At 36.6% G+C, this 15,492-nt stretch overlaps 1 pseudogene; it reads left to right on the top strand.

The window, feature by feature from the left end:
- The window catches only part of LOC114045632, a 68,641-nt pseudogene extending 57,992 nt beyond the window's left edge, over positions 1-10,649 (top strand).
- The last annotated feature ends 4,843 nt before the right edge of the window (positions 10,650-15,492 follow it).

The following is a 15,492-nucleotide window of genomic DNA, read 5'->3' as shown; positions in this document are numbered from 1 at the left end:
TATTAGGATGGGAACTTTAGCATGAAATATATATTTTCATAATATATAGTTTTTAGGTCTTCCATAATAGTCCCTATTCTGATTATTGGCATAGTGATGACCCTAAGTTCTCGAAGGTCCTAATAAGCAGGAAAAGTTTAAAGAATGGACCTGATAAGAAATTCTGTCAAAGCATAAAAAGGGAGCCATATGCTCACAAAATATTCACCAATATCATGGAGGATGTACTCAGCAAAGTCCAGATAGAAGGATCTTCTAGGGGTGGTAAGCTTCTCCAAATGATCCTGTTTTCAGATGCCATTGTACTAATTACAGCAAACCCCAGAATACTACAAAATCTCTTTAATGTAATCCAAAGCTATTCTTTTAAAAAAGCATACTACTCACACCTGAAAAATAAAGTGGATAAAAGTTCATATTACTCATTATTACACATAGCCCATTTAATTATTCCATCTGTACGTGTATCTTGGACCTGTTACAGGTGAAATAAAAAAAAAATAAACAGTATGAGGGGTAGGGCTGAATTGTTTTAGGAGAAATGAAGAGCTTCTTCATTTATCACAAAGTTTCTAGCTAAAAAAAGACCATTGTTTTAATAGTAATAACCCTCTAGAAATGTTATATATTTGTGAGACCTCATGATCTCAGAAGAAACAAAATTTCAGTGATTCAGAGCAAGAGATGGATACACAAGAGGTCATAAATAGGCTTAACATATTACTGATGATTGGCACCAAAAGTGACATAAAAGATGAAGGGCATTTAGGGCTAGAAAAAGAGGAAGGCCAGTTATGTAGCAAGAGTAACAAAGGACAAACAGAAAGCCTGAGCACTCCAATGTCATTTCTGAAGTATTAAAAGATCTGGAAGAAGGCCTTCTTCAGCCTGTGAAGTAGAGTCTCTATGGACGATTTACAAAAAGTCATGAATTGTACAAATTTCTGTCTCTGTTCCTTTGTGGGTTCCATTCATAAATCTCTATGATATCACAGCAGCCTCCTAACCCTAGAAGTTCACCCTGACCCTGTGGCCTCCTCATCCTTCAAGTTCACTGCATCCCTGGCCTTCCCCCAGTGGAAGCACACTCCTTCCAAAGACATCTTTTCTGATTGATTGATTGGTTCCTCCTTTCTTTCCTTTCTTCTTTCCCTTCTTTTTTTCCTTCCTGACTTCCTTCTTTTCTTCTATGGAACATGGCATTAAACTTTCTCAGATTTATAACGACAGGTGGTTTTGAAGGCCAAATATTTTTTTTTTTTTTATAATGAAGCAAGGGGATACTAGGTACTACTAATATCCAAAGCATCTGAAGTGAGGCAAGTGGAGCACTGAGAATGTTGCCATCACTGAAACAGGGTTGTATTTGTAATCCATCTCAACCAAAAGCTGTTGTTTCCTCCAAGGCACCATGCCTGGTGCCCATTTATGGAGGAACGACTCCCACTCATCCCAATCTACCTCTCCTTTTTCTTTCTTATCAATTAACATTAAGATATGTATCTTTACCACACCAGAGCTCCCAGGATACTTTTTTTCAAGTTGTGCCCTCTAAAATGAGGACAACCTGCATATATTTCCTGAACCCCAAGCACAGTTTGGAGAGGTGAGAAGTTGCTCGTGTAGTTTCAAAAAGAAGTCTTACTAGCTATTAGGAGAGGTCTTAGTTGCCTAGAGGCAGAAAAGACAAGATTAAATCATGTCTTTCCTTTTCTTTAATTTATTTTGATTTATCAACAATCACTTCCATAAGCTTTTGAGTTTTAAATTTCTCTCTCCCTCCCCAAGATAGCTCACAATCTGATATAGGGTATACATATACATTCCTATTAAACATATTTTCACATTAGTGATGTTGTAAGGAAGAATTAGAACCAATAGGAAGTGCCATCAGAAAGAGGAAACAAAACAGAAGAAAAAAAAGCAAATAGTATGCTTTGATCTGCATTCAAACTCCATAGTTCTTTCTCTGGATGTGGATGGCATTTCCATCATAAGACCTTTAGAGTTGTCTTAGATCCTTGCATTGCTGAGAAGGCTAAGTCTATCAACGTTAGTCATTGCACAATGTGGCTGTTACTGTGTACAACATTCTCCTGGTTCTGCTCACTTCACTCAGCATCAGTCCATACAAGTCTTTCCAGGTTTTTCTGAAGTCTGCTTGCTCATCATTTCTTATGGCACAATAGTATTCCATTACATTCATATACCATAACTTGTTCAGCCATTCCCCAATTAATGGGAATCCCCTCAATTTCCAATTCTTTGCCACCACAAAAAGAGCTGCTATAAATATTTTTGTACATGTAGGTTCTTTTCCCATTTGTATGATCTCTTTGGGATAAATCTCTAGAAGTGCTATTGCTGGGTCAAAGGGTATGCACATTTTTATAGCCCTTTGGGCATAGTTCCAAATTGCTCTTCAAAATAGATGGATCATTTCACAACTCCACCAACAATGCATTCGTGTTCCAATTTTCCCACATCTTCTCCAACATTTATCATTTTATTGTTTTGTCATGTTGGCCAATCTGATAGGTGTGATATGGTACCTCAGAGTTGTTTTGATTTGCATTTCTCTAATCAATAGTGATTTAGAGCATTTTTTCATATGACTATAAATGGCTTTAGTAAGAACTCACTATTTGACAAAAACTGCTGGGAAAACTGGAAAAGAGTATGGCAGAAACTAGGCATAGACAAAATCTCACACCATATACCAAAATAAAGTCAAAATGGGTTCATGATTTAGATATAAAGGCTGATACTATAAGCAAACTGGGAGAGCAAGGAATAGTTTACCTATTAGACTTATGGAGAACAGAAGAATTCATGACCAAACAGTAGATAGAGAACATTATGAAATGCAAAATGGATAATTTTGATTACATTAAATTGAAAAGTTTTTGCACAAACAAAGCCAATGCAACCAAGATTAGAAGGAAAGTAGAAAATTGGGAAAGAATTTTTACAACCAGTCTCTCTGATAAGGGCCTCATTTCTAAAATATATAGAGAATTAAGTCAAATTTATAAGAATACAAGTCATTCCCCAGTTGATAAATGGTGAAAGGATATGAACAGGCAGTTGTCAGATAAATCATGTCTTTCAAAGGTGAAGATGGGTAATATGATATAATGGTAGGAGTGGATTTACAGTTAAATGGTCTGGACTTGATTCCTGCCTAAGTTGTTCACCTTTTCTAGGATCCTGTGGAAGTCACTCATCTTCTGTAGGCATTAGTTTTAGGTAGTGGTGGTGATGTTTTCATTTGTAAAATGAGGACAATGAACTAGACAAGTTCCAAGGTCCCTTTGAGCTGTAAACTATAATATGAAATGAGTTCAGAGGAATTCAATATCTTGGGAAAAGTCAGGTGAGGTTAAGGGCACTGTTAGGACTCTAACAGTTCCACATATCCATTTCCCATGATATCAAAGGTTCATAATGTGGGGTCTGTAAAATACACACACACATGCACATATACACATATGTATATTTTAACATAATTGCTTTCTTTTGTAGCCCTATGTATTTTATTTTATGAATTTAAAATTATTTAAATTGTTAAAATTATTTAAAATTATGAATTTAAAAAGATCATTGTGAGAAGAACTCCATCAATTTTATCAGATGGCCAAAGGGTTCCACAACACAAAAATGGGAAGAACCTCTGCTTAATATGTAAAAAGCAGTGTTATAAGGTATAAAGAACTAGATGTTTAGAGTCAAAGAAGCTGGACCCAAGTTCCAAGTTTAGCCCTGAATAGTTAGCTGATCTTGGACAAGTCACTAAACTTCTCCGAACCTCGCTTTCTTTATTTGTAAAATGAAAAAAATAATTCTTAAAGGGACCTCAGAATTCATCTAGTTTTATTTCCTTGTTTTCCAAAAAAGAAAAAAAAACACCTAAAACGAATGCCTGCTGAGCTATTATGAGGATACGATGAAATTAAGGCTATGAAAATGCTTTGAAAATTCCTTTTTGTTTTTTTGTAATGACCAAACCTATGCTTTCATTGGTGTAGGGATGTTCCAGTGAGTATACTTCCTTTACCAATGCAAATCTGGGATTTGCGGTCTCAGAGGACTCCCTGGGGGAACTGAGAAGTTAAGTGACTGACATGAGGTCAAACAGTTGATATTTATGCGAAGACTTGAACCCAGGTCTTTCTGACTCAGGCTAACTCTATCCATTGCCCCATGATGTATCTCAAGTAAACTATAAAGTGATTACATAAATTTAAGTAATTCTTCTTATAAGTGGGGGAGGGAAAAGTCAATCAGGGCCTAGAATCTTAGTGGAGGACAGGCCTGCAGGATGAGCTATATAAACTGTCTTTCCCCCTCCTGCCTACACCACAGTACTTCCATCCTCAGGGTGGAATTCCAAAAAGCATAAGCAATGTTAAGGAATATGGTGATTCTGAAAGGAGCAGAATGACTCTAAAGATGATGCCCTTATATGACTTATTTTTCTAGACGGGAGAACTTCATTCTCTTCAGATTAAAGTCCCCTTTTCCTTTGGCATCAAAAAGCATTTATGTTTGTTAGAGCAAGAATGAAAACTGATAGGACTAACTTTTTGTTGCTTTCTTCTGCTAAGCAGTGGGTTTGCTCTCGAGGGCACACATATGTTTTTCGTCCTCTCAATGATGCCACTATGTTTTTGAATAAACAAGAGGTGAACATTTTCTGAGTGGTGGAAGAAATGGCCTCAGAGGATTCCAGTTCTTAGCAGGTTGTTTATCTTTTACTGGAAACTTATTTAATATTATTTAAGTCTCCACTCAGTCAGTTTGCACTCTAAATTAGAAAGACAGAAAGCTGCATATGCAGCAAGACCAAGGGTAGCTCACCCCAGGGGGGAAAGGAGTGACAACAGGGAGTGGAATCTCAGATGTCGACCTGTCCTTGATTAGTTATTTTTCTCAACCCTATAGAGATTCTAAAACAAGTAAGTATGCTTTGAGAAGACATGAAAAATGTTGGAAAGTAGCTTGTTTCATGAGAAATAAAAGACCATTTTAATCAGATAAAATAGCATTAAAGAAAACACAGATATTTGAGAATGAGAGAAAGGAAGTTAAAGGAATTAAACTAAGGAAGGAAGGAGGGATGAAAGCAAAGAAAGAAGGAAGGAAAGGAGTGAGGGGTGAAGGAAGGAAATAAGGAAGGAAGAAGTAAAGAGTATTTATTAAACACTGTGCTTAGTGCTGGGGATACAAATAGTAGTAGTTAGACAAGCCTTGCTCCCAGGGAGCTCACATTCTAACTGAAGAAGACAACGCATAACAGAAAGCTTGATAATAGCAACATTGTAAAGACAAGAAATTTGGAAAGACTTAAAGCCTGAGATCAATGCAACAACCAACCACAATCCAAGAAGACAAATGAAAAATTCTATCCATTTCCTGCCATAGTGTTAAAGCCATAATGCAGAATGAGATGTACATTTTTGATATAGCCAATGTGGGATTTATTTTGCTTGACTATGTATATTTATGATAAAAGTTCTGGTTTTCTTTTTTTTCCCCCCAGTGGTATGGGAAGGGAATGGGAAAGTAGAGAAAATAACTGCTTGCTAATTTAAAAAATGTTTTAAAGAAAGTTCAGTTCCAATGCAGGTAGAAAGGCTCAAAAGTCCTTAGGGTATTGGCAGGAGGGGGCAGCAGGAAGAGGGGTGTAGATAACAACACACAGAGATCCTTAGGCTATCTAAAGAGACAAGATGATAGGAAAAGAAATTAAGTTCCTTTATATAAGTGTCTATTTATTGCCATTGAAGATAGGGAGTTTAAAGAAGATAGGGGAAACCTGTGGGAAGCAAATAGAGATACTTGAGGAATAAGATAAAATTTTGTAAGAGTGGATGTTAGTTAAGACCTCTGAACTAAATGAAAGGAAGAGAAGGAAAACCATGGACAGAAAAATTAATGACATAGGTCAAGGCAGAAGATAATAAAAATATGAAATGAAAATTTAAGAAATGAGAAATATGTGGCATAGAAAAGAGAGAAGTAGAGTTGGTAACAATTGATGGGAGAAATAGAGAGGGGAAGAAGAATTCATTTCTATAGAAGAGTATGAGGTGACCATAGTGTCTATAATTGTGCAGGAAGAAGGAGAGAGTTAGAGAATGAAAACAAAGCTTCCATTATTTCCCTCACTTTCAAATTACAGTAATAACATTTATATAGTGTTTCAGAATTCTCTGAAGTGCTATATAAATCTAAGTTACTACTATAATTTAATAACTATACAGGTAGAATTGGGTAGGTGTTTATCCTAAGATTTTATCTAAACACTGTAAAACTTACAAATGAAAACAGAAAAATTTAGTCGCACATCTGGGTGGCCTCAAATGTGTGGCTTAGAGCTTTGTGTAGAACAAAAAGCCATATTCTGAACTTGTCTTTTTTCTAGAAAATGATTGATATTGTACAGAGAATAAAGATAGTAATAACAATGAAGATTTATTTTATTTACTCTTAGGCCATCTCCTTGCCTACCACCTTATAACTGAACATTCCTAGTTTTCCTTCCCTCCCCTCCCTGATTTTCCATTTCTATAGCCATAATCAAATCAAGAGGCCATTACTGCTGGAAAGGGTGTGTCAATTCTCTTTGGCTCTGCTAGCTATCTTATGACTTTCCAAAACAAAATAGTGCTTCCTGATTACTATTCCCCTTATAGACTGAAGACAGAGACGATCAATACTTTTATATTTATATATGCATTTCCCAGTATGATGCTTGGCACATAATAAGTGCTTAATAAATGCTTTTCCCATCAATCAGTTGCTAGGACTGGAAAAAATATAGTGTTCTGAAAAGATATGGTCCTTGTCTTCATGAACCTGTTAGTCTAAGATGGAATTAGGTACACCTGGTCTAAAAATAGGTATAGAAAGGCAGGGGAAAGGAGGTATAAAAAGGAAAAAGAAAAAGAAAAGAAAGCAGAAACCACTCAGAAATTTATATAGTAGGGCTACTAAAAATCCACTTGCAACACCTGGCTCTAGACAAAATTGTTCTTACAATTAAACTAATCAATTATCTGATGAAAACAGAACCAAATGATTCAGAGGGTGATCACATTGAAAGGTAGTAAAAAGCAGGAAGTAGAGATGAACTTTAGGTATGTATTCATTCACTTAATATTTACTAAACACTGACAATGTGTAATGAACACAATATGTTGAGTGATTGTAATGATTGGAAAATGTATAAGACATTGAAATTGAAGATCCTTGTCTTTTTAGAGCCTTCAATTAATTATCTTTATTTTATTATTTTATTACCAAAACTATACTGTTTAAAATACTTTCATAATTAATAGGGATAACAAGAAATCATTTATAGCAGTTGAATCACAGGGAGTCAGGGAGACATGCTAGGAGCATCCTAGTGCCAAGCATGCATCAAGAAAACTGTGACCTTTGTCATAATTCCCATTCCAGCAAGTTAGGCACCATCACTGTCCTATATGTCTGGCTTACTGAAGCTACCCTCAGGAAAGAATCAGTGGACCTATTGAAGGCCCAGAATAGCATGGAAAGCCCAGCATGCTGCTCCTTAGATGTTTTGGAGTTCAATATGGCATGATTACATGATCTTATGATTACATGAGAATACTTAAGAGATAAGTACATATCCTTCTTGGGTAGGTCATAGATACCTTAAATCAAGAATGTCTATGGTTTAGGAATGATTCACACCAAAGGTAGCTGTGCAAATTGACCTGACATGGGTCACTTTTTATTTCTCTAGTAGATCTCTATCTCCTCAAATCTACATTCATGAGTGTACATCTTCCTTCCACTGAAGAAAAGAGTTCAAGGTCACAGAGGCATGGACTAGGACTATGAAAAGGTAGGGAGGGGATCTTGACAAGCTAGAGCTTAGGATGAATCTAAGTAGATGAAATTCAACAAGTATTCATGTAAAGTCATACAAAATAAAATATAATCGTATTTTACAAAAGCACAATAGAAAGTACAAAAGTGTAATAAAATAAGCCACTTTCAGAAGGGGAGGCATGATTAGACAGTAGATGTTCTAGAAAAAAAAAGATATGAGGGGTTTTAGTGACCTATAATCTCAGTATCAATGATTTAACATAGGTAACTCAAAAAGCTAATGTTATCTTTGGGGGGGGGGGAAGAAAAGAAGAAAGAAGAAAGAAGAAGAGTACTGGAGTACTGTGTTCAGTTCTAGGTCCTATGGTTTAAGGACACTGATAAGATGGAGAGTATTCAGAGGAGAGCAAACAGGATCATGAAGCACCTTGAGTCCGTATCAAATGAGGGCTGGCTGAAGTAAACCTAGAAATTTAGCCGAGAAAAAGAAGAAACAGAGGGGACATGTCTTCAAATATTTGAAAAGTTGCCAAGTTTAAGAGGGAATACATTTATTATATTTAGACCCAGAAGGCAAGAACCAGGAAAAATGAATAGAAGTAGCAAAAAGGCAAATTTAGGCTTAATATCTGGAGAAACTTCTAACAATCAGAAGCTATTCCTGAGATGGGCACAGGACTGCCCTCCTTCATTCCCTCTCCTGGCTGGACTTTGCCATCATGACTCAGTGACCTTCTCACCCTGGAATTTCTCTTCTTACCCTGGAATATCCCTCCACTATGCCAGTCCCCATTTCCCATTGGTGAGTTCTTTCTTGGGGCCTAGGATAGACATTCCTCTCTTGGCTATGTTTCTGACTCATCAGACTTTACCAACATGCCCTCTCTTGGGTACCATATCTGCTCCCATTCCTAGGTTTCAGTTCCCTTTTGTGTATTATCTTCCCCCATTGGAATGTAAGCTCTTTGAAGGAAGGAACCATCTTTCTTTTGATTCCCTGCTATTCAAGAGTGAAATGGGCTACCTCAAGAAGTGGTGGGTTCCTTCTTCTTGGAGGTCTTCAAGCAGAGACCTGATCACTTGGTGGGTATGTGATAGTAGGAATTCCTTTCACATTAGGATTGGATTAGATGGCCTCTAAGGTCCCTTACAAAGCTGAAAATGTGTGATTTTGTGATGGTCTCCATGATGCATATTTGCCTTCTTGGCTTGGTATAGAAGACTACAAAAGGGCCAATGATTTTATGGTGCTTGCCCCACTCAAAAAAAATTTCAGTCTATATTTTTCCCCAGAGTATCCATTTGATGAGGTTTCTGGTTATAATATTGTGTTAAGTGTTTTACTTGTGTGGGAGAGTCTGGAACATATGACATTAGGAGCTATTAACCATGTATATTTAAGTTGATAGATTTTTTTTATGGAAAGACAATATCGAAAATATGATGAATGCTTTCTTCAAAAACCAATGGTGATATGAAATGTCTGAGCTCAAAGAATAACATGAGCTCCAATAAGCACTGAACCAAGAGAATGCAACTCAGGATGACACTAGAGACCAGTATGCCTGAATTTAAAACAGAGCCCCTAAGTTATATCTCTCAAATTTTGTTTTCTTAAACTTTTTACCTTGTTATTAATGTGGCTTTTATTTTTCTCCGCATTCTTGGAATTCTAATTGATTCTTCTGAGATTTGTTCTTAAGATTAAACTTTCCTGGTTATTAAAAAAAATGTCATCAAGAAATAATTTCACCGTCCTAGAGAATTATAATTTGGCACAAAATGATTTGTCAAGTGCTGAAGTGAATGATAGACCGAGGAGGGAATAGGGTGGGTAGAAGGGGGATGCAAATTATAACCCAGTCATTATGGGCCAGCCATGAATTCAGATCATGTGTATGAAATAACTACTAAAGCAATCCTCCAGTACAGCAGGCCCAAAGTTAAAACAGAAATGTTTGTATGTTGTTAAATAGATTATTTTGTGAAATTTTTGCTAATTTGTTATATTTCTGAATTTTGTAAAAGTCTTCGTTGTATAAAGTTTTACTATTTTAGAGCTATGTGAGTGTATAAAGTAAGGGATCCTGCAAATCCTTGGTAGATTCCTGTCCCATATTTGTGCTCTATGTAACAACCTGGGAGGCTACTTATGGGGAACTTTTGAAATTCCTCAAGCTTTTAGTGAAAACTCAAATGACAGTACTGGATCTATTATATCCTGTAATGGAAAGGCTAGAATAGCCATGAAGGAGAAGAACTGTGCAGTCATTGCAATGGACAGGGATTTTAGCATCCAGGTCCAAATACTGCTCATACATTGACATGGCTGGACTCACTGCTGATGTACAAATCATAGGTGAGTGCCTCAAATACCGACTAAATTTATATAAGCTGAAGGAAAGACAAAAGGGTCAAGCTTTATACCTACATGAGCATGACAGCCAACTTTTTATATGAAAAGTAGTCAGGCCCCTACTACGCTAAGCTTGTCATTGCTGTCTCATACCCCAAAATCTGTGGGCCCTTTTTTTATTCTTTGGACCTCATTGACTGCCTGTAGTTAGTAACTCTTGACGTTGTGGTCCAGAGTACTTGCTTGGAGTAGATGTATGAGATGTGCAAGTCCGTCTGGAAACCTGATATGAAGCCCAAACTACCTTTGATATCATCTCTCAAACCATGCTGAATGCTGTGGACAGTGATGGTCAGGGATAGGGTTAATTGACCACATTACTGAGAAAGGAAAAAATCCCACCCAAACACTGAAGGCACAGATGGACTAATGCTTTCCATTCATTTTCTGTTTTCACAGCCCATTAATCTTTTCTTTTAAAAACAGTTTATAATAACAATGGTAATGAAAACATTAAAAAATAAAACAAACTTCTCCAACCAGTGAGTGTTCCCCAAACCCCCAAAGTATAGATCTTGGAGCAGAGATGACACTATTACCTCAGAAGCAGGGTCCGCTCAAGTACAAAAGTTCAGAAACTGAGGAATTAGGCAGGGTGCTCTGCCCACAGACAATGCTTCTTGCTTAGCATTATGCATGCCTACCTACACCCAGGAGTCATACTCCCTGAGGAAACTTTAAAAAGTTCACATTGAGAAAGCATAGGCAGCCATGGCTCACCCTTACCAGGGCCACTGAACCTAACCATGACAAAGTATGTATTTCTGTGGGTACTGCTGAATCAAAATGAAACCAAGGACATATAAGTGTGTAATTTCTGTGCTGAGGCTAGTATTTTTAAAACTGGAGTCTGTTTTCTTGAATGAAGAAGACAGTAAGCTGAGGGGGTGGGGAAATGAAACTTAAATGGACTATGATAGTTTAGATTTGATCTTATAATAAGACATTTGCATATTGTCTTGGATCTATATCAAACTACCTTTCATTCATTCAGTCAATCAACAAACATTTATTTTCATCAACAAACACCAACTATTTGCCAGGCCCTGTGCTACTCTGTGGTTCTTAAGAGGCAATGTAGATTAACAGATTGTGTACTGACTTGGAATCAACAGACCCGAGTTCAAATTCCCTTTTATATACTTTTACTAGCTTGTGTGACCATGTCTCAGAGTCTCAATTTTAAACCAACTCAGTTGAATCAGTCTTTAATTCCTTAGCAACAAATCAAGAATACTAATAATATCTATATTTATTACCTCACAAGGTTGTTGTGATAAAGGTATTTTGCACACCTAAAAGTACCATGGACATGTGAGTTATGTTTCTAACTATGACCAGAAAGTATTGCACTGATTACCACTATCATTACAATCATCGCCACTATCATCTAATGCTGAATGCTGCTAGCCTCTTTGTTTCTTTCTGGTTAATATTCATTATCTTTTAAAATGAGTTTTTAATTGATGTTTTTTTTCTTTCTTACATCTATATAGTATCCCATGTATCCCTCCTTGCTCCCCTCCCCAAGAGCCACCCTATAAGATAAATAGTATTTTTTAGAGAGGAAAAAAACAAAGTCAGCAGAACTTATTGGTATACTGAGAAAGTCTAAAAATGTGTAATGTGTAACACCTGTGGACCTCCTACCTCCATTAAGTTAGCTCCTGACATCATTTGGATTCTGGGTATCCTAAACCATGGAAATAGCTAAACTTGCTTTATCTTTGGTGCATAATTTCTGTTTTGGGGAGGTCGAGAGGTCATAGTGATTAGAGGTAATGTCTAATCCACCATCTTGTTGCTCACATGACCTTGAAAATTAGTATTTGTTATCATTCATTCAGTCCTCAAAACTACAGTTATAGAATATAACTAATCAAATACAAAATACAACTTTCCTGAGTTTTGCATATTTTAACATGATGTTAAATTGATTCAGAGAAGAAGATCAAGATGTGCCTTTTTGAGGCAGTTGATGATTTTGTAATTGGCATGACCAAGCATTCTATATCCCTAGCAGAATGTCTTTAGCAGAATGTCAACTTAAACCAGGGGTGGGGAACATGGAGCTTCGGGGTCACATGTGGCCCTCGAGGTCCTCAAACAAATCTGTTCTATGAAGTTTGGATTCAGTCAACAGCTGCACTTGAGGACCTAGAAGGCCACATGTGGCTCCAGGGCTGCAGGTCCCCCCCCACCCCAGTTTAAACCCTTTAACATATTAGACCAGTCTAGGAAGACACTGCTATTGAAAATAAATATAAAGTCCCACTTGATATTTATGATTTTTTATGCTTACTTTTAAATTTTTTAGTGTGTAGTTTCCATTTACATAGCTATTGTTACTGTGTATATTATTTTCTTGACTTGGCTTACTTCATTCTACATCAGTTAATATAGATCTTTCCATATTTCTCTCTATTCATCACACATCATTTCTTACAACACAATAATATTCCATTAAAGTCACGTACCACAATTTATTTATTCTTTCCCCTATTGGAGGACATCTTTAGTTCCGATTCTTAACTATAACTGATACAAGCTGATACTGACTTTGAACTCAGCACTTCTCCCCCATCTCCCACACCACTGGAATTGAGGCCACATTAGCAGATCCATGCACACAACACACCGTTACATCAAAACCCACTCCTATATTCTGTTCTTCCCTATCCACTACTAGTGCCCTGACTACAGGCTGTGGAAGTTTCCTCAGGCCTTGACAGCCAATTTGGCCACAGTGTTTAAGGAACAAAAACCTGCTTAGGACTGCACTCCAGAAGCAACAAGACCAAAGAGTTCTGACCTATCAATGTGAGGAAAAGGAGGCTCTACTAGCATCTGGGGAGGCAGGATCTGAATCATTGGTGCCAACAGGCTCTGAACTGCCAGTGCCAGGCTAGAGAACAAAGGAATGGAGGGAGTGACACAGATCATCAGGACAGGACACTGAGTGTGGGGGAAGAGGACAGAATCAAGGTGGGGCCAGGTCTGACTACCCAGAAGTCAATTGGGGAAGAAACACAGGCTGCGGTACTATGAATTGCCCAGTGTGAGAGGAGGCTGAGACACTTTGAGATCTACCCCTCAAGGAAATCACAATGAGAGGGGAGTCAGATGTGAGTGTTAAGGAAAATAAAGGGGGGGTGGAGAGGGGACTGGAAATAACAAAGATTCCATAAAGAAGAAACCTCAAAGACCCTGAACATAAACAGATAAATCAACAGGAAAAAACAGTAACAGCAAAAGGAAATATGGCCTCCAAATCCAGTAGAAAGTTTAGGCATCTCTAAATAAATACTTGAAAATGAAAGAAAATGATCCAACATTTGATGAAAAAGAGGACCCAGGGAAATTTGAGGAAAGTGGAACCACAACACACTACTCCTGAATGATTTAAAAGAGAAATAAGAGTTATAACAGCAGACTTTTTGTCCTGCCAAGCAATAATAACGAGGAGAATAGAAAAACCAGAATCTGCAATGGCAAGTCTCACCAAAGAAGCAAAAGAGAGGACAATAGATTAAGAATACAAACAAACAGAAGTAAAAGACAATCTATAAGAAGAAAAGCTCAATCAATAAATAAACAAACATGAATGTTAAAAGAAAATATGCTTGCTATGCAAACAAAACATATGGATCTCAAAGAAAGGATATGTAGAAATAATCTAAGGATTAAAGTTTCCAAGAAAAACATGACAGGACAAAAATCCTTAACACCATAGTGAAGGAAATAGTAGAACAGTACTAACCAGAACTTCAGAATGTAGACAATGAAATTCCAATTGAAAGAATTCACAGATTGTCTCAGCGGGTGGTGGGGCTGACTCAAGGCTGCAAATTCCAAGACACACAGTGATTAAATTGAACAATTCAATTCAGAAATAAATTCTGCAAGCCATCAGGAGAAAGATCTTCAAATCACAGCTATTAGGGTTTTTTTAAGTAAATTTATTATCTATTTATTTTAACATCTTTTCTTTTTTAAATTTTGAATTCCGAATTCTCTCCCTCTTTTCCATCCCCTATTCTACACATTGAAAATGCAAGCAAAAATATATCAATTATATGTAAGACATTTACATATTAGTCTTTTTGTAAAAAAAAAAAAAGTAAAGAAAACAAGGAAATTACAGTTCGATTTGCATTCAAAGTTCATCAGTTCTCTCTCTGGAGGTGAATATAATTTTTGCATGATGAATCTTTTAGAATCATTCTTCTTTTAGATCATTGCATTGATCAAAGTATCAAAATCTTTAATTGTTGATCATCATTACGCTATTGCTATTTCTGTGAGCAATGATCTCCCAGTTCTTCTCACTTTACTTTGCATCAGTTCATATAGATTTTCTCATGTGTTTTCTGAAACCACCCCCATAGTCAATTCTCATAACACAATAGCAGTCCATCACACTCATATGCCACAACTTGTTCAGCCATTTCTCTAATTGGTGAGCATCCCCTCAATTTCCAATTCTTTACCACCACAAATAGAGCTGCCATGAATATTTTTGTACATATAGGTCCTTTTGCTTATTCTTTGATCTCTTTGGGATACAGAACTAATAGTGGTATTGCTGTATCAAAGGATATGCGTGGTTTTATAGACTTTTGGATATAGCTACAAATTGTTCAACAAAAAGATTGGACTAATTCGTAACTTCACCAACAATTTATTAGTGTACCTATTTTCCCTCAGCCCCTCCAACATTTGTCATTTCTTATAGGTGTGAGGTGGTACCTCAGAGTTGTTTCCAATCAAAAGTGATTTAGAGCATTTTTTCATATAACTATAGATAACTTTAATTTCTTCTTCTGAGAACTGCCTGTTCATATCCTCTGACCATTTGTCAGTTCAGGAATGACTCTTATTTTTGTAAATTTGGCTCACTTCCATATATGTTTGAGGGATGAGGGCTTTATCAGAGAAACTTGCTGTAAAATTTTTATACATTACTTCACTGTCTATGGCACCTTTTAGCAAAATGTAGTTTTCCTAATTAACTCTTAATTAGGTCTATTTTTGTATCTGCTTTGTCTGAGATAATGATAACTATCACTGTCTTTTATACTTCAGCCCAAGTATAATAGATTCTGCTCCAGCCCTTACTTTGACTTTTTATGTCTCTGTTTCAAAAGTATCTCTTGTAAAAAACATGTTATTGGATTCTGGTTTCTAATCCATTCTGCTATCTGCTTTCATCT

The sequence above is a fragment of the Vombatus ursinus genome, unplaced genomic scaffold (genome assembly GCF_900497805.2).
Source record: "Vombatus ursinus unplaced genomic scaffold, bare-nosed wombat genome assembly UNPS02014779.1, whole genome shotgun sequence".
NCBI classification, from domain to species: Eukaryota; Metazoa; Chordata; class Mammalia; order Diprotodontia; family Vombatidae; genus Vombatus; species Vombatus ursinus.
This window is presented reverse-complemented; position numbering and strand designations above follow the sequence as displayed.